This window comes from Ictidomys tridecemlineatus, chromosome 9 (assembly GCF_052094955.1).
Source record: "Ictidomys tridecemlineatus isolate mIctTri1 chromosome 9, mIctTri1.hap1, whole genome shotgun sequence".
In the NCBI taxonomy this organism is placed as follows: Eukaryota; Metazoa; Chordata; class Mammalia; order Rodentia; family Sciuridae; genus Ictidomys; species Ictidomys tridecemlineatus.
Genome location: NC_135485.1, coordinates 21,317,859 through 21,344,815, shown reverse-complemented (window position 1 = coordinate 21,344,815; position 26,957 = coordinate 21,317,859). Strand labels below are relative to the sequence as shown.

General features: G+C 33.6%; 1 long non-coding RNA gene across 1 annotated transcript; it reads right to left on the bottom strand.

Annotated features, from left to right (window-relative positions):
- Positions 1-13,410: 13,410 nt before the first annotated feature.
- LOC120892291 (uncharacterized) lies at positions 13,411-24,040 on the bottom strand. Its single transcript, XR_013425560.1, has 3 exons — positions 23,910-24,040; positions 23,052-23,163; positions 13,411-16,352 (listed from the first exon to the last, which is right to left on the bottom strand). It is a non-coding gene; the product is annotated as an uncharacterized LOC120892291 (long non-coding RNA).
- Between the last annotated feature and the right edge of the window lie 2,917 nt (positions 24,041-26,957).

Genomic DNA, 26,957 nt, shown 5'->3' with positions numbered 1-26,957 from the left:
TTTTCTTTTAAGAATTTTACAAGTACATAAGTTATAAATAGGTATATAAATAATAATAATCAAGTGAACACACTGTTGTAACATGAACCTATTAATTAGAGACTACTCTTTTATTCTCTCCTTGTCTTCAGCCTGAGTTTCTACAAATGTGTTAATCAGCTGTCCTTCACTGTAACAAAAATATCTGATAAGAACTCTTTAGACGTTAAAAATAATCAATTGTGGCTTCTAGAAGTTTAGTTCCTGGTGAGCTGCTACAACTGTCTTAGAACCAGAACATGGCTGAAGGGCATGGCAGAGAAAACTCTTCAGCTCGCTGCAGAAAAAGGAGAGAGGAATGGGCGGAAGAGCAGAATGTTTAACTCCCAGCCACCTAACTTCTCCAGGTAGTTCTCTATATGCTTAATTCATTTAGCCATCAATGGATTAATCCACTCATTGAGGTCAGAGCTCTCAGGAATCAATCACTTCCCAAGAGCCCCACCTCTGAGCAAGACTGTGGGAAAATTCCAGATCCAAACAATAACAGCAAGAGTTCAACAGTCTCCTTATATCCAGCACTTACAATTAGTTTTGACTTTTTAAAACTTTTTTTTATTATTTTTAAATTTATAATTTATGTTTTGAAGTAAAAATGCAAAATAACAAATTTTTACAAAAGTTTTACAAAACACAAAATTTTTACAAAAACACACCTTAAGATACATGCTACATTTTCTTAGAAAAAGATAATAGATGTAGCCAATTAGCTGAGCTTCTTTCTTTGAACCAAAAGAATGCTCATGTGAAATGTTGGACTGGAAGCCAGTGAGACCCGCCAGTGCAGCCAGTAATGGTTCAATAACTCTCTTAAACTTCATATAAAGGAGTCACATAAAAGATGTTCTTGCACCTGCCTTACTTTGGCCTGTTTTATGTTTCTGCTGGCAGCAGTAGGTCGCTCAACTATTTTTCTGCATAATATTCTATATTGTGACCACAGTTCAGTTTATTTATTGATTCTCTTATCAGGTTGTGTCTGTTTTCTGCTGTAAAGATAATGCATAAATCAACATTTTTGTACACTTTTGTTGCACTTGTGTACAGAGTTCTGTTGCACATAGAGAACAGAAATTTCTTAACCTCTGAGAACATGGATATTCAAATTTAATAATCACAAAACAGTTTAATAATAAATTGTACACAATTGCACTTCTATTAATAGTGCAAAGTGAAAGAATTAAATCTATTATATAGAAAAAAAACTAAAAAAAAAAAAACTATGCCTGTTGGGATCTTGGAATTGGATGAGAAGGAAAAGGAATCCCTCTTGAGATTTGTTACTCACAAATTGGACCTCATATGGATTTGCAGCTAGTGATCCAAAACTTTCAAGTTGAGAATTTATTTTTAAGTGATCCAATATAAGTACCTTCAGGCATCAGGTAGAAGCAAACATAAGTACCCTCTAGAGAAATGCATTTTTCAGCCAGGCCTTACAAAAATCTTGTAGATAATGTTTGAACTGAAATAAAACTACAGTTAAAAAAAAGAAAGAAAGCACAGAACCAACAATAAAAGAAACTATCCACAAGAATAAAAACAAAAGCCCTAATAATATTTTGGAGAAATAACTGAAATAATTAAAATACGAATGCTTAATATATAATATCAATATCTAAGGAAGGCTAAAAGCTAGACTTTTCAAGAACTAAAATGGTAGGACAATTGGGGTGGGGTACATATCATTTTACATGCAGTGTTCCACCTCTGAGATCAAATATAATTGTCCTTTTGCTATAAGCAACTCTACTTTATGATCTTACACCATCTTGTCTGCAGAAGAAAACACACACTCCCTTCCTGTTTCTTTCTGGGTAAAACTTCCATTTTCTGCCACATACACAAGATATTTAGTGAAATGTCACAGACCCACCCGTATGCTGCTTAACAGAGCAGAAAGTCTCCAAGTCAATGACCAGGAACTCCAACTTCATGGTTCATGCAAGCAGATAAAACTAACCAAACAAGCAAACAAACAAACAAAAAATCACCATACCTCAGCCCTACCTTTAGAACCTGCTTAAAAATCACCTGATCTCTCCATTCCATGACCTGCCAATGCTGATTGTGGTAACTGGTCCTTTTTCTCCCTTGGACAGTGAATACAACTTGTGTATTTAGCCTTGCACTTGGACTCCATGATATCTTTCACAACCAACAAACCAGTTGCCACCTCCCACCACTACTGAGTCACTATCCATAGGCAAATGTAAATTTAGAGTGCTTTCTTATTTTCCCTTTGTTCTCAATTTTGTCTTTGTTATCAGAAATGAATTCTCATTATACATATTTGTTTGAATATGCTGTTGTGAAAGAGAATGAATCTTAGAGTTAAAAAATGTTGTCATGGAAGATATGATCAAAAGTCATGGTATTAGTAAATATATAGCTATATATAAGCAAGTATGTTTTGAATAAAACAAAAACAATACCACATTCCAGGGGTGTATTAGCTTCTGTAGGCTACTATAATAAAGTACAACAAACTAGACAGTTTTAAACAACAAAGATTTATTGTTTCACACTTCTCCGGGGTTATAAGCTCAAAATCAAGGATTTGGCAGTACTGTGCTCTCTGAATACACACACTTTGTATCAGCTTTGGGTATTGTTCTAGTCCTCAACTTTTAGAGATAAAACTCTAGTTTCTGCTCCATCATCACTTGGGATTTTCATGTGTGTCCCTGTGTGTTTATCTTCTTCACCAGACACATTGGATTTAGGTACGACCCTACTCTAGTATGACCTCATTGAAACTTGAATATCTGCAAAGATCCTGTTTCCAAATAAGGTCACATTTCATAGTCGTAGAAGTTAGAACTTGAACATCTTTTGAAAAACACAATCAATATACAACAAGACATTATTATATATACTCAAATCTAAATAATAATTTAAAAGGGTGAGGGTGAATAATATTGAGCTTTTCTTAGATTCTTGTAACATTTTGAAATAGAATAAAATTATTAGCCATAGACTTTGTTCATCTGAACCCATGATAGAAATACTATTTGTATTCATTTAATGGAAAACTAAAATTAATCAATGGACATGTTTGTTTTCTGATGGGGAGATTTTTGCAGAGTCCTAAAATATAGGCCAATAAAGGAAAGCACTGGCTATTTTTAAAAATTCATGTGAAAAGAGAAAATTTGCCAAAGTCTCGGCTTGGCACAGAATCACGAACCACCACACACCTTGTAGATTCAAACAGCAATCCTTTATTCCCGAACTCACACCAGCCTCTACAGAAACAGGTTCTGGGGAAATCCAAGTTCTGCCCGCACAATTTACCTACTCCATGAGGCTTTTTTCCAAATCCCATTTGAATCTCACGAGAACTCAAGGGGAACAAGCAGCAGGAACACCTTAATCCCAGCAGCAATAATCTTCAACCTCCAACTTCCCTAAAACCCCTATTGTCTTAAACCAGGAACGCCTTAAACTCAAGGAGCGGGAAACTTCCTCAGACCTGATCAGCTCTAAACCCGGATCCGCCCTGGTCTTTGAGCAAGGTCACCTTACTAAAGCATACATGCAATGTCCCATTGAATGTCCTCTAAGCAGCATGGGGTATGCTGGCAAGGAAATTTCAATGCCTCATTCCTACTTGGCAATGGCCCTCAGCAAAAATTATGTTTTTATTTGTGAATTGTTTTATAGTTTTCTTAGAGTATGTCATATCAAGATAAAGAAAGAAAATTAAGCAATAAAAAGAATTACGATTAATGGCATAGCAAAGATGCTACATATAAGGTAAGATAAGACATGGCTCCTTTTTACCTCTATTTCATCCCTGCTCAGGCACCATCATTATAAGAGCAGGTAGAAATATAAGAAATAGACTGTTTTGCAAAGGCTTTTTAATAAGGATGTTTTTTTTTTAAAAAAAAGATATATTAATAGTCTTATTACCAAGAGACATGCATTAGCATAAGAAATATACCTTTCTTTTATGAATAGCATACATAAGGTGTTTCTATCAGTGGAACTTGATACACAATTCAAGTAAACAAGAAAAAAAATTTCTTGATATTTTTTCACCTGAACTCCACAACCTTTGCTATACTAACCTGGCTTTACATAGCCCAATATTAAATCCATCTGGATTCCAATAATAACCTACCCTCTAACTAAAGACAGTTGGAGCAAGCATATTTGCTATTTTTACTTGCTAATTACCCATTTGCAATAGAATTTTAAAATGCTACCTTAATCTATGTCCTTATTTCCTTATGTTATATGCAGTTTCTGTAACTTCTTTTAAATAGGCTATGTCTTTAACAGTAATTGTCTATCAGGTCACAGTTACCTGAACCAGTTATACTAATTTTAGGATATCACAGGCCATATGTCAGAGGCAACTACATTCTATAAAGTTGGGCAGTATATTTCACATTCACCAATTTTGCTGGAACTTGACTAGAAAATGAGCTGTTATGTGAAATTCTTCCCAAGAGCATAATTTGCTACAATGGATTGATAGGTCCTCATTTGTACAAATTGGCTGCATTTGTCATATATTGTTTGTGGTTGGGCTCATTCTTCTTGTCAGAATTGACAATATGTGCTTTGCATATAGGTCAGAGAGGAAGACAGGCTGGAAAAAGGTAGGTCTTTTGTTAACAATTAGAAGCTGCTTGTTGCTGTAAGTGCCTTTGGATAAATAAACCTACTGTAATTGAAAAGCCATTTTTAGAACTGCATATCCACTGAGACATTTTGACCTGCAGCAATAAACTACTAGACTGTACTTGAACTGTTTGTATCAGTTAATTAGAAAATGAATATGTAACTGAATAGTTTAACTCAACAATCTATACAAGCACAGCAATAGTATCTGAATCCCTCAAACCTCTACTATTTCTTATGTTACTCTTTTTTCTCATTTTCTTCCAAGTAATCACCTTTATATGAACTCTTTATTAAAAAGAAGCCACAAAAATAAATTGACAATTCTCCCATTAACTGACATCCACAAAGCATTTTATTCATTTTTATCGATCAGAGAGGCTGTATGATATTATTCCACAAAGCCCAGGAATGATCATAACCATGTTAGTCATTTGCTTTTGCTTTCTCCCTCCATTTTGAGGAAAGGTCACCCAAACAACCACTGATTTGGGTATTCATTAATTTGTTTCTTTCACAGATATTTTTTTTTGAGAGCTTAATCACCAATGAGCATGACATAGAATATGACTGGAATAGAAAACAGGGTCACTGACTCCAAAGCTAAGTCAGGCTGAATATGGAATGTCTAAAAATAAACCTCAGACATGTAAACTGATTTTTTAAAAAATTTATACCATTAAGGAAATAAAAATAGATGACATGAAAAGAAACAAGGAGTCTACTTTAGGTAGGGTGGTTAGGAAAGACCTGCATAAAAGAAGAATGTTTGTAACATAAACAATGTAGTATCTGTCATGCTGAAGAAGTGCACAGAAAAATTGAGGTAGTAGACATAGAAAAGATTTAACTGGCCTGCCTGTCTAATCCTTTAGTTGAAAAGAGTAAATATACTTATTGAAATTTAGTAAGAAAAAAATGTAGAGTTTCATAAAGTTATGAAATTGTATGGAGAGAGAGAATAGAAGGACTTCCCTAGCTGCAAAAAGGATTTTGGATTTTATTCTATATTCTATAGAAAGCATTAGAAGAACTTTAAGCCAGGGTCTTACATGCTATGACTTGCATTTAAAAAAAAATATATATATATATATTATATATATATTATATATATAATCTTGCTTGCTACTTGAAGAATGAACTTTTTCTAGATGGGAGGAAATTGTGAAATCAATTAATTGCTGAATCATATTACCTTACAGTTGAATAGTGGTATTAGAGATGGAGAGGAGGTCACCCTATACTTTATCTAAGAAATTGTTTGCACATGTTGGCATTTCTTAAGAAGACAATCCAAATCCTGACAAGAACTGAATCAAGGGGAAAAATCACAGCTTCTGTTTTAAATAGGCATGATACGAGATCCTTAAGATGTTTTCAAGCAGATTTGTCAAGCAAATCTCTGGAACTCAAAAGAGATGTCTAATCTAAAAATGTAAGGTTTGGAGATGTTGGCATGTAGATGGTGTTTAAAGGCATAGACATGGATGAGATGTCTTAAGCAGCAACTTCAAGATTTAGGTGTCAGATAAAAATGTTACCTCTGATGTGCAAAGAATGAAGAAGCCATCAAGGGAGAACAAACACCTGGAGGCTGATGTACCATCAAGGGGAAAGCGTCTGAGTGATGGATTTCTTGGATATCACTATAGGAGAAGCAAAAAGAAGATGTGAAATCAGATAGCTGATTTGACTTCATGGAGGACACTGGTAGTGTCAAGAGTAGAGTTCAGCCAAGTGCTTGGTAGTTTCTGCTTCACTGGAAGAAATTCTTTCAGGAGACCGAAGAAGAGAATTAACTTGCTTAACTCATATAAGAACATGCATGTAAGTCGTTTGGCTCTTCGGGGCATCCTGGAACTTCTCTGCCCTCATGGCACACATTAACAGAATTTGTAAGCACCAATATTAATGGAGTCATCCACTCAGAAAAGGAATCACTGATCTTCAGAGGTGGTTTTAGATTTTGCCACATACTTCCACACATTATATTCAGTAAAGTTCTAGATGTTATGATTCTACTATTTTTGTCCTTGTATATTATCCCACTCAGATTACTATGGAACAAAAATAAGTCTATTATGTTGCTAATACTGCAAAACACTTGGAGAAATGTTGATAATATTATTTTATGAAAATAAGCATTCACTAATAAGTTGGGTAGGTATTATAATCATTTGGGATATTTTTATCAGTGGTACATGCAAAAGCAGTTTAATAGTAGAGATAGAATATTCTAAAGATTTTATGATCAGGTGTGATAAGTCAAGGGATATTTTTGACATGAACATATTCAACCTACTTGCAGTTTAATAAACACTCAAAGCATTACTTCTCCCTGCTGAAAGCACATATCCCTTCATATTCTGAAGTTGTCAGAACCCAGAGCCCCACATGGAAAATATCTAGTGAAGCTATATTATTTACATTCTTAATTATCAAAACTGAGGATTGAATTTAGTGGACATACTTGTCCTTTTGGAATAATGATCACAGTTTTCCAGTGTTGAGCTAGCAAAAATATCAGAGTTAAGTTTCAAAGTGTAACTTTTACTTTACCAATACTTTTTTTTTAAATTAGATACTTACATTATAAACTAAATCTAAAAGGAAGCATACTTTTGTCATATTTTTCAAAATGGAAATGCTCTTAGAAAGCTTTTTGTTAACTTTATTGATATATAATTGACGAATAAATATTGTATATATTCAAAATGTAAAATGTGATGATTTTTTTTCTATCTACCCATAATATATAGAGAATTGATTGCCACTATCAAATTAATTATCGCCTACCTCACATCCTTACTATTGTGTGTGTGTTGTGAGAATACTTAAGATTTACTATCTTGGCAAATTTCATTAAACAATACAGCATTATTTACTATAGTCATCATACTTTATCTTAGCTCTCTAGCACTTAATCATCTTAAATTGAAACTTTAAACCCTCTAAGCAACATATTACATTTCCCTCAAACCCCAGTCCCAGTTAACCACTATTTTACTCTCTACTTCTGTGGATTCTATCTACCTATTTATTTATTTATTTTTACATTTCCCCAAAATATGATTATCTGGTATGTCACTTTTTGTGTCTGGCTTATTTTATGTAGCATCAAGAACTTCATACTCATCTATTTGTAGCAATGGCAAAATGTTAGTTTTAATGGCTGTATATATCACATTTTCTTTATGGGTTTATTCATTGATAGACACTTGAGTGGTATCATGTTTTGAATGTAATGAACAATGCTGCAATAAACATAGGATGTAGCTGACTCTCCAAGATAATGATTTAATTTTCTCTGGATGCATACCAACAGGTGGGGTTACTGGATCATGTGATAGTTCTATTTTTAATTGTTTTAGGAATCTCCATACTGTTTTCATATTAACAGTCTAGAAGGTTAATCTTTTCTTCACGTTCTCAAAAACGCTTGTTATTTCTTACCTTTTTTTGTTATCCTCCATTCTGACAGATGGGAGGTCATACTGCATTGTGATTTGATTAAAATTTTCCCGATGATTAATGATGTTGAGTATGTTCACAGACATTTCATTAACTTTTCATAATCTTGTTGCCCTTTATATGTCTTATATTTTTAAAAAGTTCACTTAGGTTCTTTTTCCATTTTTAAATTTGTTTATTTATTCTTTTGCCTTTTTATTATCCAACTACTTTTAGGTTAGGTTGTAATATATACAAATTAGAATAAAGTCCAAGCAAAGCAGTAAAGCATACTATAGATATCTGTACCACCTTCCTTAATATTTTATATTTTATTCAAGTTGTTATAGTAATTAATATGTTCATATTCCTATAACTTGGTTTATACATTTTAATCAAGGTCTACATAAAAATGAAGACTTAGTTCACTCACTCTAATGTTTTAACCATGTTTTAGTTTTTTCTGCTGCTGCAAACAAAGTCCTGATAAGAACAATTTTAGACGAGGAAAAGTTTATTTGGGGCTCACAATTTCAGAGGTTGCAGTTCATAGACAGTTGGCTCCATTGCTCAGGGCCCTAGAGAGGAAGAACTTCCTGGTGGAAGAGTGTAGTGGATGAAAACAGCTCAGGACATGACATCAGAAAGCAGAGAGAGACACAATGCAGACCAAGGACAACATTTCCGTCCCAAAGGCCCCCAAGACTCACCTCTTCCAGCCATACTCTTTCTGCCTATCACTACCACTCAGTTAATGCCTATCAGGGTATTTATTCACTGATTAGGTAAGGCTCTCATAACCCAGTCACTTCACCTCTAAACTTTCTTGTCTTTTCTCTCACTTGAGCTTTTTGGGGACACCTCAAATCTAAAACATCCCATATACGAGGTTTGATTGGATAATTACCAATTTAACTCTCATTCAGATTCAAGAGTTAGAAGACCATTGTCAATTGTGTTTAGTTCATTCTCTTAAACAATTCTTCCACATCGAACAATGTTTTGAAGCCAATTTCAGACACCTTATCATTTTATCTCAAAATAATTTGGTTAATATACAAGATTTATTTTGTTTTGAACATAATCACACTGTCGTATATCTTATTAAAATTAAAAATTCATTAAAACGAATTTCTTCATCTAACTATACTTTCAAGCCTGTTATTTCTAGTGTTCTAGAGCTCAACATGATAAATATTATCTTTAAGAATTTACAATATATTTCAAAATTATTGGAAAAGAAGAGTTTGAAGCTTCCTAGTAATTAGAAAATATACATGTTTTGAGACGCGGAAATGCTCATTACCCCAATTTGATCATACACATGGTATACTATCAAATTATCATAGTGTTCCCAATAAATATGTAGAAATATTATGTCAATTGAAATAAAAATTTAAAAAAAAAACTATAACTGTAATACATAATCCATTTATTAATATCACTCATTATCATGTTTTATGTAACTTGAATATTTAATTCAGGATTTATGTAAAATACATTGATTTAATTTACAAATAATTAAATATGTTTTAAAATATTTTTAACTACATGTCCTCCAACTACTTCTTATTCTCTCTCAACATTATTTGCATATTTATCAAAATTTAATGTGTTCTGTTTTTAATTCTATCATATTTGTCTGCTTCAAGTATTATTAAAGTATTTCACACATTCAACCCTGCAAAGCATATACTTTATTTTATTTTCTAATATTATCATTGTAAAACACTTAATTTTATTTTATAAACTTAACAATACATTATTGTATTTGTTTTGAAACTTATATACATGTTATTAAAATTATATGTATATATATAGATATATGTACACATATAAAGTTGTGTGTGTGTGTGTGTATCCCATTTTATGTTTTCATGATTTTGTTTTGTTAGTGTAAGTTTTCACCTGTGTAGACTTAAAAAAATCTCAAAATTTTGTGTGTTGGGAGTACTACTCTACTGAAAAAGTCATTATTTTGCCATTAGTTTTGAAAATGTTCACAGTATATAGAATTCTGAATAAAAGATTATTTGTTTTATTTTATTTCAGTACTTGAAGATTCCCCTCATTATCATTTGCCTTTTGGTTTCTTATGAGAAGTATATTGTAACCCTTGATTTTACTATTTTAAATCTTCCTTTTTATCTGATTGACTCCTATACTTTTTATTTCTCTTTGATTCTCATTGATTTGTCTTTGATGTGTTTAGATATGTTTTTTGTTTGTTTTATATTTTGCATGGGATTCTTTAAAATTTTACCTTGTTGTTGTTGTTGTTGTTATTGTGCTAAGGATTAAACCCAGGGCCTTGTGCATGCAAGACAAGCACTATACCAAATGGTCTATATCCCCAGTCTGAAATTTTACTTTTTCTTTTTAATTTTTCATTAAGTTTTGAAAATTGTTTTCTCAACAGTTTCATTAAAATTATTTTTCTTGTTCTGTGTGTCTTCTGCAGGGTTTCAGTTACACATACCCAATCATTAAATGTCATCCCAAACTGTTGGATTTTTCTTGTTTGCTTGGTTCTGGTGAGTTTTATAGTTTTTCCCTATTTTTATGTCTTACTTTGAAAGACTTCTCTTTACTTATCTTTGAATTTACTGATTCTTCCTCAGTTATGACTGGCCTAGTGATGAGCCCATCAAGTCTTCTTTTCTACTGATAATGCTTTTCTATTTATAATAGTTTCATTTGAATCTTTGTTTTATGAAAGAAAGAAACAAAACGGCCATCCTACAATCATGTAAAAGAAAACTCCAAAATGGAAGTGGATTCTTAAGGTGTGGACGTGATATGTCTTTTGGAACAGCTGTGGTGCTCACAAATTGAGCAAGTCTCCCTAATCTACAGTCTGTTTTCCATGGAACTCTATCAAGTTCTCATCATCAGAGGAATGACAAGTTCCTGAAGCAAGACCCCATTTGTAGCATGGAAATGGAGATAGTAGTGCTTGGCTGCTGGAGGAGGCATAAAACACCACTTCTTTAACTTTCTTTTTTTTTCTTATAAACTAAAAAGCCTTAATCAGGACTATCTTGGGACTTTGACTGAAATGGTATGTCGGCCATCTTTTTCCCTTTCATGTTCCTGATTTCTTTCTTTCTTTATCCTTTTTTAGGTCTCTTTTATGGGAATATTTATTAATTGCTACAGAGAGATTCTAATTTTATATTCTACTTCTGAGGAAAAACAAAGACCATCTTTCCTTACTATAAAGTAAATAAATATGACAAATGAAGTAACCAAGCTTATACACAGGAATACACAGGAGAGATTGACAAATTCTTCAGGTGTAGGGTTAAGAAAAGGCTTAGTTCTTGAAAGGTGGACAGACAGTATTTCACTAGGCTGAGAAGCAGGGGATGGGCAAATATTTTCCACACAGCTGGAAGTCAGCAATTTTACATGAAATATATTATTACTGGCTATGGGAAATGACTCTACTTTTCATTATACTTCTTTTAGAACAAAAAAAAAAATAAGGAGGTAAGACTTATGGCACACAGTCATAATGAACAAACCACACGCACATGATAGTGCTACCTAAGGATGCCTTCGCCTGTTACTTCACATGTGTATTCCTGTGTACTTACCTGACTTTTGCAGTGCAAAATCAGCTCCATGAAGAAAACCAAAAGAAACCTACTATGCAATTAGAGGAGAATTAGAATCTGTGATAAATCTTCTGTCATCCACCAATGTTTGATAAATACCACTTATGAATGGTCCTGAAGTATTTTAAATCTTTATATTCTGTTTTTTTTAATCATAGATTTTCTATAATATCTTCTTAATAAATATTTTCTTAAAATTTAAATGAAAGAATAGACTCTCAATGTTTGGTAAATGTATTCATTTAGAAAAAAAATATATATATATACATATATGTATATATATGTGTATATATATATATATATATATATATATATATATATATATATTCTTTTTGCTGGTACTTTCCTAGTATTTACTATGTAGAATCATTAAACTGAGAACTTTTGTTACTACCCACCATTCAACTTAGCTACAGGTAATCATAATTCTGAAATGAAACCTGTAGTCAGGAAGATGAGGAACACTTCCTCAGTCTATCCATTTGCTGAGTGGTTGTATCAACTCAAAAACCGAGGATTCAACCCTGTTATTTATATATTATACAAGTGATACTCTTATTCATAGAAAAATGTTGATACATATCTGATTCTAGTTCAGTTTTTTGTCAATGTGTTTAATGATGGGCATACTTAGGGAATTTCATTATTTTGTGAATGCCATAGAGTATATTTACACAAACTAAAATGGCTATGGTTCACTATGTAATGTAATCTAATGAGATAACTGTTTTACTGGTGTTCTATTGCTGAATGAAATGTCCTCAGATAGTGCATGTCTGTACATGGAGTGCATACAATTTGTATCAAACAAATGAATTGCATTGTATAACCTGATCCCTGATACAATCATTAGCTAGTTGTGTTGCAAACAATGTGATTCCATTGAAACCTCAAAGGATCTGGTGAAGGCTAAAAAATCGCTTCTATTTCTAAAATTAAAAGTCAGTGTTTGTAATTACTGACTTCATGTTCTTTCTATTGAGTTATGGCAATTGCATAATATGAATTCTATGGAATATACCATAGTCAGACTATTGAAAACATGTTCTCAGTATCATTGTTACCCCAAAGTTCTGAATTCCAAAGGTACTGAATACTTGATGTGATATATTTAATAATTGGAAAAATAGCTCAATGTATAAATAAGCACCAATACTATACATAAATAGTTAAAATTTGCAGAACAAGTACTAATAGACAAGTATTAATAAAGTTATTAATGAGCTTAATAATTAATAAAATTATTAGCTTAATTAATAAAGTTATTAATGGTGGGATGTCTTCACAAAAAAATGTGGTCTATCTTGATGAAGAATTCAGCTTCATCTGGATTGAATGTTTTGCATTTGGATGGAAAGTTCCAAAGCTATCTGCTAGTTCACACTGGCTATGTACAGTAAAAGTGCTCTAGATACAGAATTCTTGGATTTGAACTCATGTTTGCCATTTAGTAAGTCTACAAAGAACTCATTCAAATTTTCAAAGCTGCATTTTCTTTTTAAAACTAAGGACTATAATAGATACCCAGGGTTTATTTGAGTTGTTGTTTTAAAAATAATTAAGTCTAAAGAACCAAAAAATTAAAGCATTTTTATTTATATATGACAGTGGAATGCATTGCAATTCTTATCACACACATAGAGCACAATTTTTCATATCTCTGGTTTTATACATAGAATATATTTGGAATATATTTGGCCTTAAAAGATGTGCATTTCCATTAGTATTCTTACAATTATAATGGACATACAATTCAATGACCTTGGAGCTTATGATCATATGTGAAATGCCTCATAGGCAAAAATGTCATGAGAAGAGGTGGTGAGATAATAGAGGACCAGGGGAGAAAACTGATTCAAGTTTCAAATCTTTGACTAATTATTGTGTGACCTGTGTGGAAAACTGATAAACAATATTGAGCATCATGATGAGCAGCATGGTATAAAAAAATCATATTTTAATCCAGTACTATACCATGAAACATGTCTACAGCAAGTTATTTATTATAGACAAACTTCCAAATTTTATCCCTTAATTTTTACCTTAATCATGAACACATTGACTATGATAATATATATAATCAATATAGTAATGGCAAAGAGTTATGTCAATCTCATTTTTGCCTTACTTTGCCTGCTTTCTCACCTTCCTACTTCCCCTTTCTTCCTTTCTCTTATTTCCATTCCTCCTTCTGTAACTTCTTACTTTTTTTATTTTGCTGCTATCTCAAATGAGAAAACCAAAATGCTTGATCACCTAAGTTCCTTCCAGCTCAGTGATTCATGATAAGCTAAAATGAATATTGAGATTTCACTATGAACATCCCAGAAAATGCACACAGTCATGTCATGGGGCTTCTGCATCCTCTGTTTGGTAATATAATTGCCTCTGCCTGGGTTTCAGAAGTAGCTTAAAAGAGCTAAAATAATGAACTTCAATATCTGGCATTTTTCCCATGCCTAGAGAAGATGAAAAAAATATTTAGATGAACACTGTTGGTCATATTCCAAGATTAAAAAACCTGCTTCAGAGAGGTCAAAGGAAAATTAGTGAAGTCTAATATTATAACAACAATGCCTTTCTCTAGGATTTGCTATATTTTTCTTTAGTAAGGTTACAGGCAGGAAGTAGGTATTTTAAAAAAATCAAGTTGAAGAATATCATTATTCCCAGTATTATTATTTCTACCAATTATAATTGTCAAATATATGAAATGCAAGGCAAAATTTCTTCCCAATTTTCTATGCAACTGTGAGCCAGATTTCCTCCATGTAAAATGCCCTGCAAGCATGAGTCAATTATAAGAAGTTCTATGAACTCTATCGTAGCTTTAAGGTAGTGTTCTTAAGACCTTGAATATAGAAGAATTATACAACTAACGGGGTCATTAGCTTCTTGTATAAGTAAAACCTGTAACATGGTTTCCAGAAAATAGGCATTTAGCTGAAATACTGGAGTTTGAAACCTAGTTTAGCCACTTACTGCTTGTCACTTTGCAAAACCATTTGCCTTTCAATGCTGCAGTTACATCTACAATAAAATGAGGAACATGACTGCATCAACTGTTTTGTAATGAGGAATAAGCACTTAGCTCAAAACTGTGTCCCAGGTAAATGCTTGATAGCAGATAGTATTTTAGATTGAATTATTGACTTTTTATTGGACAGATCAGGAAATGGAACTCCAGACAGGGTAAATGATTTGCTCAAGGTAACACTGTGATTAGAGGTGCTTTAAGTATATAAGTCATAATTCATGACCCTTTCCTGATAATTAATTAGATTAAAGGTCATTGAACAGATCCTGGTTATTAATAACAATACTGGCAGAGCCTGAGGTTTTGTGGACTATTTTTCTGTCTTATTTGCCTTTGCAAATAACATACAGGCTGATTTCATATATGTAAAATGTCTCTGTAAGCCAACTATTTAGATTATTATTTTCTGAAACTTATTTAAAGTGGTAGACTTGTATGCCTACTTATACTCTGTTTCTTACCCTTATATTGTGAGTAGATATGAATAAAGCTTTTTGAGACTGTACCCAGAGAATGAGTTAACAGTCACTAGCAAATAAGAAAGTAAAAATGCTGTCGCAATTGAAAAATCAGTTCTAAGTTTTTCTAACATTAATGTTTCTTTTTCTTCTTATTTAAAATACATACAGGTTATATGTTAAAAACTGAATTACTATTTGTGCATATGTGATGCCATCTAAACAGTAGTGCTATTTCTCGCTATGTCCTCTGTGAATCACCAGTATCAGAATCTCTTGAGTGATTTGTAAAAATGTCTTTTCCTAGACACTTCTCATTCACATACAAAGTCGGGATATTACAGCTGAAACCAATTATTTCCATGATACACTACTAGGAATTTTCATGCTTATAAATGTTTGAATTCCTCTGATCTGATGCTTCAGTGCAAAGTTATAGACCTGAGTTTAAATTCTAGTATCATCACTTACAGTTATAAAATACTGGAGAAATTAATCTCCTTTTATTTTCTGTGAAAAAGAGATAACATGAATACCTTCCTCAGAAGGTTTATAAAAAATTAAATGAGCTAATAAGTAAAGATTTTGGCACTTCAAAGTTAACAAGATATAAAGTTTGGAAAGGTCTTGTGGACGGTTCAGTATATTACTTTGTCTCTTTTACTTTCAAACCATTTTATTAAATTTTAGTGTCCCTAAATACATTGTTAGATCCATCCATCTTCTATGTCTAATGTGTAGAAAATGGAGTGAGTTCAGAAGAAGTCTATTGGTAATTTAGATTTTTAGTATTTGTATTAATTTCTAATTATTGCCAGACTCAGTCCCTAGGACTATAATATTTCTACCTTTTTGAAATTAATGAAAATTTCCCCATTTAGCATAAATACCAAATAAGTTTTTAATGTAATTCTCTATTTCTGTATTGTTAGTCAGTTTTCTATTTCTGCTACAAAATGCCCAAGGAAATCAAGCTATGGAAGAAAAGGTTTGTTTTGGCTTATGGTTTTAGAGGTTTGAGTCCATGGTCAGCAGGGCCCATTGGTCCTCAGTCTGTGATGAAACAGCACATCATGGTGAATGTGGTGGAGCAAACTTCTCACTTTATGACTCCTGAAAAACAAAGAGAGAAAGTGAAAGAGGTTAGTGATAATATAGAGTCCCTAAGGAACCACTCCCTTCAAATAGGTTCCAATTCCTACAATTTCCAATAGTCAATTTAGTTACTGTTTTGGCCAACATTTTCACCATTGTGACCAAAAAAAAAAAAAAAAAACCCAAAAAACAACAAAAAAAAAAAAAGAAAGAAAGAAAGACAAAAAAAAAAAAAGAACAATTGGAAGAGGAAACATTTATTTTGCAGAGGTCTCATTCCAGAGATGGCCAACTCCATTCCATGAGGTCTGAGTTGAAGGAGAATATCCTGGAAGAAGTGTGCAGTGGAGGAAAGCAGCTGGGGACATGGTACCATGAAGCAGAGAGAGAGCATGCTTCCCTCACCAAGGACAAAATATAAACTCCAAAGGCACATCCTCATTGACCAAACTGCTCTAGTCACATCCTACCTGCCTACAGTTACCACTCCATCAATCCCCATTGGGGATTAATGTACAGATTAGGCAATCATTTCACCTCTAAGCTTTCTTGCATTGCCTGACACATGAGCTTTGGGGGACATTTCATAACTAAACCATAATAGTTCTGAATTCATCAATGGATTAGTCCACCAATGAGATTAAAGCCCTCACCATCCAACTACTTCTCAAAAGTCTCACCTCCGAATATTGCTGAACTGGAGAGCAAAGATCCTTTGTGGGATATTCCAGATCTAACCCATAAAAGTAAGTGCTTTCCACTGCATATTTCATGAAGAATTAATCTTATAAAATGTTTCTGAAGAAAAAAGTTTCTGAAAACAAATAAATTGAAGAATATTACATCCTCTATACATATTCAGAGATGTATCATTCACATTAAAGACTACAATAATTCAAATAGTAAAGAAGATTCATTAACTTCTTTAACTCAGGATAACTTAAAATCACTTATTTAAAGATATTTTTTGCTGCTTAGTACTTCAATATCCTTTAGTATAAGTGACCATCCTAGGACACTCTTCTGTTCACATGAGGTTTAAAAATTACCCTCTATTTCTTGAGTCTTTTATATTTTGAGAAGCTGACATTGGTGTTAGTACAGAAGTATATCTGTTCAATCTTTGATGCTTCACTTAATAACTGGGTTATCTTAAGCAAGTTAATTAAACTCTCTAGACCTCTATTTTCACATCTCTAAAATAGATCTAATAACCCCTACTTTGGAGTACCTTTGTGAGTATCCTATTCTATAACATACATAAAGTAGTTATCCTAGTCTGAGAGCAGTAAAATGATCTGTTAGTTTCCATCTATATGAATCTCCATGTTGCCTGCAATTATAAGAGCAATTTGAAACATCCCATTTTTGCCTTTATAATAGTCTCAGATAACTCTTCTTTCTTTAAATCATCTCATTTATCAAGTAGAATGAACTTCATTTCAGTATCCGAATGAGGCAGGTCATTGCACATGATAACTCAGAGAAAGAGCCAATAACTATTGAAGTATTATAACCCAAAGCTATCAGTACAACATAAGATACTTTTCAGTGTTATCCCTCTATGTGTCACTGCTTTCTCTTCTGTTATGGTGGCTATCAACATCTGCTATGTTCTAAGCCAAGCATAATGGGAAATGAAAGTCAAAGTCAGACAAAAACACGCATTCTATATGTGTCTTGTTCTTTTGAAGGGTAGTGTGGCCTGGTTAGATATTATCTTTTCATTATCACTTTTCTATGCTGACTGCTGACTGAGCTCTGGTGGCTAAAGAAAGTGGTAATTGGACAAAAATGTTCTAAGACTTGTGTTGATTTAAAAAAATGTGGTGGAAGAAGCTTCCTCTTAAAGACTCCATTGTTCACTGAAAGCAAAATGTCACCAAGAACAAGAAAACAAAAGTGGGGCCTTTCAAAATGATTGATCAAACCTCTTTCAGGTACTAATCACTGGTCACCTAATTTAGAATGAGCTACTCTAATTCACAGTTTGCTTTTAAATGCAAAATCTCCTTTTGTGACTTGCATTGGTATATTTAGTTTATAATGCACTTCTTGAAACTGGAGTATTCAAGTATGTTTCATTCCAAAGGAATATATTCTTAATAATAATGCCAAAAGGTTATAATTGGTAACATTTTGATTAGAACTCTTATAAAAACACATGCAATAGAAAAATCTTAGTTACAGCTATCATCCAAGACATGGTTCTTAGTTGTCTAATATCAATAGTATTTTTCTTTCTTTATCTAATAGCATGCTAACACTAGGCCAGGTCTTGGGCCCAGATACACATTGCCCAAGTTCAAGATTGATATAGAAGTCAGTTTTCCATTCTATTAACTGAGAGGGACATATACAAACTCTTGAATAATCTGAAATAATCAAACCATCAGTTAGCAGAAGTATCTGAAAAGACTTGCTGTAATATGGAAGTTGATAAGCTTAGGAGGGGTGCTTCCATTGGCAGAAAGCAAACTACATCTTGCTTGTCAGCCATTCTCTAAGTGAATTTGACTTACTGTATTTGTACATAACTTGTTACAGTACTAAGGATCTAAAAAATCACAGCTGCATACTCAGTTTCTCTTCTGCCCCCCAGACTGTGGACCATGGAAGAAAGATTTTTAAATTTTTGAGTCTCAAAAGTTTTCAGTCATCCCATCTTTTGGCAAAATTTCACGAGCACATAATACATGCCAGATTCTTTACTAAGTGACAAGAATTTAGAGGTAAACAATAAATAACATTTGAACTCAGGGAGGTTAAATCATTGCTTAGACAGAGTGTATAGATTATTTATCAGAAAGTTGAACTCAAATTTATTACAAACTCTCTGTTGAGTGTTACAGAGAAATAAGCATAGGCTTTAACAGAATCAAAAAGGAGAAGATAAGCCAACTTGGGTTAGTCAAGGGAGGAATCAATGATGAGTTAATATATCAACACTGTTATTTGCTACTTATGAAAGGTGAAGTTAAATAACTTATTCAAAAGAGTATTGAATGTAAAAGACTAAGGTAAAAACATAACTGCTAACCAAAGAAAAAACAGTAAGAATTTAAGAAAGAATTAGTTTGTTCTTGTTTTCTAGGGGCTTGAGGTATAACATTAGATTATTTATTGTAATTTTTTTTCTTTTTTTAATGTAGGCACTTAATGCTATAAACTTTCCTCTTAGAACTTCCTTCGGACTGTCCCAGAGATTTTTGATATACTGTATCTCTTTTCTCATTTGTTTATAAGCATATTTTTTTATTTCTCCACAATTTCTCCAATGATCTATTCCTCATTCAAAAAAATGTATTACTTAGTTAGTCTCCAGGTGTAAAAAAGGGTTTTGTTTTTTATCTGGCTCTTAATTTCTAATTTCATTCCATCACAATCTGAGAGAACTCAAGGAATTATCTTTATTTCTTGTGTTTGCTAAGACTTGCTTTGTGTCCTATAATATGGTCTATTGAGAAAAAGTCCATTTTAACTGAGAAGGTGAATTTTGTTGTTAACTGATGAAATATTTCATAGACATCTGTTGGGTCCATTTGATTAACAATATTTTTTACTTCTGAAAAGTCCTTACCTAGTTTTTGTCTGGATTGCCTATCAGATGTTGAGAGGTAGGTCAGAATCACCCAGTATTACTGTATCATGGTCTATTTGATTATCTACAGTGAGAAAGGTTTGTTTTATGTAGGTAAGTGTGCTGACATTTGAAGCATAAATATTTACAAACTATATATCTTGTTGTTAAATGATTTCCTTAACTAGTATGAAGTGACTTTCTTTGTTTCTCCTTATTAATTTTGACTTGAGTACTACTTTGTCAGATATGAGAGTAGCTGCAACCCAGTCAATAACTTGGCAAAATAATTAAACCAGTATTCAAAAGAACAAATTAAAATGGCCAACAAATATATGAAGGTCTTCAACATTCCTAGCCATCACAAAAATTCATATTACAAGTACACTGAGATTGAACCTCACTCCAGTTAGAATGGAAATCATCAATAATACAGATAATAATAAATGTTAGTGAGGATGTGTTGGAAAAGGTACATTCATGCATTGTTGGAGGGACTGCAAATTTATGTAACCACTCTCGAAAGCAGTATGGAGTTCCCAGAAGACTAGGAATGGAACCATCATATCACCCAGCTGTCACACTCCTTGGTATTTATACAAATGAGTTAAAATTAGCATACTTTAGTGAGATAGGCATATCAATGGTTACAGCAGTGAAACTTACAATAGTAAAGTTGTGGAACTAGCCTGGGTGCTTGTCAACAGGTAAATGGATAAAGAAAATGTGGTGTGTATACACAATAAAGTTTTATTAGCTACAAAAAAGAATAAAGTTAGTGCATTTGCTGGTAAATGAATGGAATTGGAGAATATTATGCTAAGTGAAATAAGTCAGCCGGAGAAAGTAGAGGATTTTTTTTTTCTCATTTGAGGAAGCAAAATAAAATAAGGGAGGGTAGATCCTATGAAAGTAGAAGAGATAGTCTTGAAATAGAGGAAGGAGGAGGAGGAGGACGGAGAAGAGATAGGAAAAGGAAGGAATTACTGAATTATTACTGAATTAAATTGATAAAGTTATGCTATGTACATACTAATGTTTTGGATATGCTGTGTCCCCAAACCTCAAATGTGAGAAAATGCAAGAAATTTTAGACATAAAGTGATTGGGTTATGAAAGCCTTAACCTGATCAGTGCATTAATTCACTTATGTGGATTAACTGAAAGCTAACTATAAGCAGGTTGGATAGCTACAGGTTACTAAGAACAGAGAATGCTTTGGGAGTTTATATTTTGTCTCTGTTGAGCTCAGCTCTCTCTCTGCTTCATGATTGCCATGGCCTGAGCTGCTTCCTCCCCCATACTCTTCCACCATGATGTTTGGCCTCAGCTCAGGCCCAGGGCTATGGAATCAGCCATCTATGGACTGAGACCTCTGAAATTATGAACCAAATAAACTTTTCCTCCTCTAATTATTCTTGTTAGGCTTTTCAGTCGCAAGAGGCAAAAGAAAAAAAAACTGTATCAAACAGTACATATATGAATATAACACAATGAATTTTACCTACGTGTATAACTATAAGGCAATAATTAAAAAACAATAAACAAATTTTAAAAAAATTAAAAATTTCAGAGAGTAATTAATACTCAGAAAAGCTGGAAAGGATTGTCCTTGTCCCTCTTATTATGCCAGTAGCATGACTGAACTCTGGTGATGTCCCAGTTTGTGTATCACTCTGTTGCCAGATTTGAGATTCTGAACTGGGGTCAAATATCTTTATGTGGATAAATTGTTTATGGTCAAAATGACAGAAAAATGGAGGTTAGAGATGTCCATTGAAAACCTAATTAATATATCTTGTGATTCTCAAGGAAAAGCCTGGTAGGAGTTCGTGGTCATCCATGAGACTTAACACATTGTGCTTCATATTACCATTCTGTGTATTTTCACTGTTTTCCATTTAAAATTCAAGCAACCAAACATAGCTTACAAGGACTTTTACGAAGATTCTGCTTATCTTTCAGGTCCACCTTCCTTAAACCACCTTTGAAATCCAAGTCCCAAACCTACCAAAAGTTTGTCAGTGGGTGGCAAACACACAATTATGCACCTTCTTTCCTCTTGGTGTTTGCATTGCTATCACCTTGAAATATGCTCAATAATCCCAACTCCTTCTTTTGCTGACTTATTTTCTCTTTCTCAACTCCTGATTACAAAGTAATTTCTAAAAATATATATATTTTTTTACTTCTACAGAAGGCTCTTTTGAGTTCGTAAAGAAACCTGAGTTTACTTTCTTCATGCTGTTGGTCTATAAACTATCTCCCTGAGGCAGAAAGAAGGTCCTATTTTGTGCAGCTTACCAGTGATGTGCATAAGTACTCAAACATAGTAGTTACTCAATGATGGTATGTCAGATTATTGAAGTAAATAGCAGTGTATTTTAAGATATCTTCTTACAAATTATGTTTGGTTTCCACTCTCCTATTGCATCTTGATATTTCAGTGCTGGAAACGTAGCTTAATAAATATCTGTTTAATAAATATCAATGAAAGTAATCTTATAGTATTATAAAATGATATGTTCTTGTATAAAGCATAAATTCCATGAGGGTAGAAACCTGTCTTTTATTCCTCTACTTCCCCAGGGTCTAAAACAGTGCTTGGTACACACTAAATGGCTAATATTGTTACTGAAAAATCAGGAGAAACAATTAGTTATCAAGAATGCCAACATAAGATTAATAACTATAAAACTATTCCTGGGTAAGCAATTCTTACAATAATTTACGCTCAGTGGCATCATCACCCATTGTCATTGTTCTGTGAAGCCATGGGACTGTGGTATACAGAGTTTTTAAACTGAGAAGGTAGTGATTAAGTTAGTTTATGGTCTCACATTTCTTTTACATCTGTGATAGCTTCAATATAGGTAACAAACATTAAGCATTGTTTTATCAGGGGATAAATATTGATGGATTTTCTTAAAAAAATATTTACTCAACCTCTTCAATTTTTGAATGGTCACAAGCACCCATCCTTTTCATTCAGTCAATTATATTGAGAAGAGAAAACTTACCACAACCTTTAAGACACTGAACAGGTAAGATTTCTCTTCAGTTGGTTAAGAGCCTCTTTTCCTGTCTTCTCTCCCTCTTATCCTCCCATTTATTTTCAAGGAGGCAAAGTATCTCACCTCGGCATAGCTTCAATTGGCCATTTGGGGAGTGGGTGAATGCCATTTAATTTTCTGTGAGTGTCCACCTGGCAGGTTTGGCTTCTGTGTACATCAATCCTGAGATCACATCCTTGAAGTAAGAACAATAATAGGAGAGCAAAAGTGGCCTTGAGAGCAGTAATCTTCAGATAGCCTTTCCCTTAATATTATTAGAGGGAAAAAAACGTGTGATTTCTCCAACTGAAATGGCCAGCACAAAAGGAAAAGAAAAAAAAAATGTTCAAAGTGGCAAGGTCTCTGCTTGTTCAAATTCTTAAAATATGGCTTAACACACAATCTCATAAAACACTTAATGAGAGGGGGGGAAAAAAAGTTCTTTCTTGTATTCCCTGAAGAAAGCACAAAAAGACAGATGGCCCAAATAAGAGGGTCCCTGGTCAGATAAGACCTTAATAATTTTCCTTTGCCTTGACAAAAGAAACTGTGTAAGAAACCGTGATGACTTTATTCTCCCAGGAGAAGCACAACAGGGAGAGGAGAAAGATGCCTAAAAATGGTCTTGCCTTTGACAACGTGGGTTATAGTGCTTCATTTTGTTAAATAATAAAAGGACAATTAAGAATGTTTTCTTTTGTTCCTTGTACTGTCTTTACTTGGGAGTAAAATCCAAAGATAAATGTCCAAAGTAGTATGATTTCTATTTGTATGTGGTCCCCCCTCCCCACTCCCCGCTTCCTGTTATGTAATGAGGGCAGAACAGAGCAATGTGTTCTATTCAGTCTCTGGAAAATGAATAATGGCAAAAACAAGGAGGGAGGGCAGAAACAGCCCAAACCAAGAGAATGTTAAAATAAATCCAAGGTTCTAAATTATTACCTCACAATGAACCGTTTGTGGAGCTCCTTTAATCTGTCAACAGCCACTGAAGACTAACTCCAATGCCAGACCTGTTGCTGCAGTTTCCTTTCCTGTAGTCAATAACACTCTGGTGTGAGAGACTAGGCTAATTAGCATGAATCCTGTCAACCACTCCTAATTGAAAGAACAATTTCTCCTTTCACAGACTCAACACCAGCATCTTTAAAGTATAATTAGGAAAAAAGCTTAAGAAGAAAAGTGAATTTCAAAGAGGCATACATCTAATGCCCAGCTCATTTTTCTGAATATTCCAGAAAAGGAGCACCAGAGTGATTTCCTTATGGCCAGAGGTTGACGGGATTGTTTTACTTTCAAATCCTGACTCTGCTATTTGGCTATGTGGCTTTGCTCAAATGATTTAACTTCCTTGACCTGGCATTTCCTCAGATGTAAATAAAAATCACGTATTTCAAGAAGGGTGCAGTGGGGCTTAAATAAGAAGGGGAAAAAATAAAATACTTGATAAATTTTAATTATTTTCGTTACTATATATTATGACATCAGATATTTGTGACATTTTAAAAACTCTGGGATGAACCAGAAAGCAATATCAGGCTTACTTCCTTTTTCATAACCATATTTCAGCAGTATAGATCAGAAACTGGCAAAGTCTAGGTAATCTCAGCCAAATCCAGCTCAAACCTGCTTTTGTACATTAAGTTAGATTGGAGTCCATGCCCTCTCATTTACATACTTTGATGCTTTCTTGTATCCATGGCAGAATGTGCAATTGAAATAGAGACCATTGATATCAAAGCTCAGAATCTGGACTACTTCACTTTTTTTTTTTTTTTAAGAGAGAGTGATAATTTTTTAATATTTATTTTTTAATTTTCGGCAGACACAGCATGTTTGTTTTTTTGTATGTGGTGCTGAGAATCGAACTTGGGCTGCAGGCATGCCAGGCGAGCACGCTACCACTTGAGCCATATCCCCAGCCCACTATTTCACCTTTTGCAGAAAAAAATATGTAGCCTTCATTTTAGCCTGGAATGGAAGCCCATGCCTATAAACCCAGCAACTCCAAAGGCTGAGGCAAGAGGATTGCAAGTTTGAGGCCAGCCTGGGCAAATTTGTGAGACCCTGTCTCAAAATAAAAGAATTAAAAAGGGCTGGGCATATAACTCAGTGGTAGAGCACTCCTGGATTCAATCCCCAGTATTACAAAAATAAATTAATTAAATTGGTAAATAAATGAATTGTTTATGGCTAAAGTTTGAAAAAAAAAAGAAAGGAGAGGTGAGCAAGAATGCTTGAAAATTTCTGTAGGTGTATAAAAGAAAAATAAAACTCAGAAATGTACATTTTCCTAGCAATAATATATCTGACTTGCTATGACACTAACAATCAGTACGTTCATCTGTGTTTCCACAAAATACTCTGGATAGAAATGGAATATACATGTTTTGATTCACTTTACTTGACTTTTCCCAAAATATCAGTAGTACCTATGTACTTTGAAAAAGTTAAAGCTCAAAGAATTGACAAACCATCTTGAGTATGGCCAAATATTTTTATACTGTGGTGCCATTGTTTGTCCCTCCTGGAAACTTCTGTTTGTAATCACCTTCCTTCCTTGGTAAATGTTGTGTCAAAATTCAAATGATATCTCTAAGGGAAAGTATTATTTCTGTTGGTTACAAAAATGTAAATTAGCCATTATTAGTTCAAGATGTTTATTTATTTTTTTTTTTGTACTGGGAAATGAATCCATGACCTTTCATATGCTATCATGACATTCATTTTAAACAGAAGCAAATGAGACTCAGAGGGATGAGGTGAACTCAGTCCATACTACCTATCTGCACAGAGCTGAAGGGGATCTAGTCTCTGGGTGCTAGTCCACTGATCTTTTTAAGACCCTACAGTGCTTCTCCAATCTGGCCATCCTCTATTATAACCCCAGATCTATATTCATATATTATTTTCTATTTTTGTGTTTTTAATATTTGTTTCCATGCCCTAAGTCTCAGTTTGAATAAACTCTAACTAAAGAAAACTTTATCCTCACCAAGCTTAAATTGTTACTCGTAATTTGGAAAAGAATTGTGCACACAAATTGCTTCCACTTCATTTTCTCCTTCTACCTACCTCTCATCCTCTTACAACCTATACTCCTTGGCCAGATTTTTTTTTATACATAATTTTTTTTGTTGATGACCAAAGTGTACTAGCCCATCTATTCTGTGACTTCTTGTGGCCCGCTTCTTTCTCCACCTCCCTGTGCCTTCTTATATCTTGTATTTTTATTATAATTTTCACCCCTCCTAGTGCCCTGAAGATTTTTTCTTGTGACTCTATCTTCTCCTCTTCCACTCTATAAGGCTGTGTGAAGTCTGCTTTTTACTTGACTTGTCTGAAATGTTCCCTGATCTCAGGAGTTCAAGAGTGTATCCTAGTACTAAATCCAGACAGGGTTCAGAAAAGTCTCCAGTTTACTTTCTACTGAGACTTCTTTTCCTGCCTCAGCTACTCACCTAACATCAGTGAACAACCTTGGTCTCCTCCCTGGAGTCACTGTTCGGGAACGTCTCCTCCCTCCTTCCCTTTTTCAGGCCCTTCCTTCCCGCCTCCTTTCTTCTCTTCCTAACCACTTCTAATTAGTTGCTACTTGATGCGGATTCTCAACCACATTGTGTTTCCCATCTTATTCTCATTCTCTTTTCTTTCTATACTATTGTCGACTCCTTGATCCAGACATCAGACACTTCCCTCTCTTCTGTGGATAAAAGATTGAGAATAATTTCGATCTCTCAATATCAGGAGGAAGATGTGCAGTGAGATAAAAAACTATTCAGTGAATTGCACCATTGGCCCTGTTGTTCGGAGAAAAGCATTCTCAAATAATGGGAAACTGTACTAGTGATAGCTAGAAACCAAGAAAACCCGAAAAGATAGTATCACACTTTTATCAAGAGTGTGAGTTCAAAGGGACAAACCAAAACATGTCATGTAGGATTGCCTCCCTAATATGAGATGCTAAGTTTTTAAGTTGCATTTTCTTTG